Genomic DNA, 1716 nt, shown 5'->3' with positions numbered 1-1716 from the left:
ATATAAAAGAAATAATTACATTATAATCAAATGAAACTGTTAGCAATGGTTAAAGGCTGACTTCCAAGTTGGTATATTGCAAAGCATCAGCCTCGTTTATTTCTAAACTATAACTGATGGAAGTGACCACGACAGTCGGATCTACGTAACCGGAACGACCCAGATTTATATCTGGCCAAGGACTGTCACTCCAGCAACACTCCCTAAAAAGTCTTTGGGGAGTTTGTATGCTGTTACAACAACAACAACAACCAAATTGCCCAACTAAGTTCCAATTCGACGTTTGAACATGGTTGCGCTTATTGCACTTTTCCATTAGTTATATTTAGTTTAGAAATAAAAGAGGCTAATGCTTTGCAATATACCAACCTGGAACTCAGCCAAACTATGTTAAATTGGGAAACTTTAGTCTTCTTACCTTCAAGGTTCTGATGCCTTAAGTCTCCTGCTGATGTTTGGCTATCTATGGATATATAAAATATACATATATGTATTTAATAAAAGAAAAATTACATTTAATCAAATTAAATCGCTTCTACCTCCAAAATTTTTCGCGAAATTGATGTTTTTCTTCGCAGCCTACTAGAATCAAATTTGAAATTCGCTGTCAAATTTCGCCTGATTTTCACTTGCTCGCTCTAACGCATATAATTCTTATTAAGAGTGCGAATTCTTATAGCTACGCTGCTCTTACTTATGGAAACTTTTTTCGACAACTTTTGAGTGTGTGGGTGAGATGACAAAAAAGTTGGGTATGTGTTGGTAAATCCTCTGCCAGCCAAAAGTGGTGAAAAATCTGGTGAAACCGGGGGTTTCGTTCACTTCAAAACTGGTGAAAAATCTGGTGAACTTTGTATGGGCGGTGTGCAGATTTTCACCAGTTTCCCCCTGTACGTGTGAGCCTTGCATCACTGTCGCACTCATTCAGATACTTCCTAAGGAAAACATATAGCTGCATTGCCCACTTCAGCTGGCGCAGGGTTGCATTCTCTTCACAGCGAATTCAAAATAACCTTAAAAAGTTTAAATAAAAAATCTTAAAATTTTTTTGATTTTTATTTTGCAAAATTTATTTTTCAAAATGCATTGTTAACCTAATATACATAGTTAGTAATCCATATTATGAATAAAAATTACAATTAACATTAATAATAAAGATATTTTTACATACATATGTGGCTGCTTAATTGCTTATTATTACTACTACTCCTTTGTATATAGCAGTTTTCAAAAGTTGCAGATTTTCTATAAAAAAGTTAAGCGATTTTAACAGTATTATAATCAAAAGAAAGGTAATCGATTTACCTTTCTTTTAATATATATTGACAGTTGAAAATCATTTGTACTGGTTCATAAAAATTCAGTTTTGTTAGAACTTTGCAAAATGTGACTTTTTCACTTCTTACATATAATGTTTTCAAAAGTTGCAAAATTTCTATAAAATAGCTCACCGATTTTAACAATATTATAACCAAAAGAAAAGTAATCGATTTACCTTTCTTTTAATATATATTAACAGTTGCAAATCATTTGTAATGGTGCACAAACATTCAGTTTCGTTACAACTTTGCAAAATTTTACCACTTTTTCACTGCTTATATATAGCTGTTTACAAAAGTTGCAAAGTTTTTATGAAAACGTAAAGCGATTTTAACGGTGTTATAATCAAAAGAAAGGTAATCGGTTTACCCGGTTCAGAAATGTAAGTTTCGGTTA

This window comes from Rhagoletis zephyria, unplaced genomic scaffold (assembly GCF_001687245.7).
Source record: "Rhagoletis zephyria isolate East Lansing unplaced genomic scaffold, Rhagoletis_zephyria_1.1 Rzeph_scaffold_02011, whole genome shotgun sequence".
NCBI classification, from domain to species: domain Eukaryota; kingdom Metazoa; phylum Arthropoda; class Insecta; order Diptera; family Tephritidae; genus Rhagoletis; species Rhagoletis zephyria.
This window is presented reverse-complemented; position numbering follows the sequence as displayed.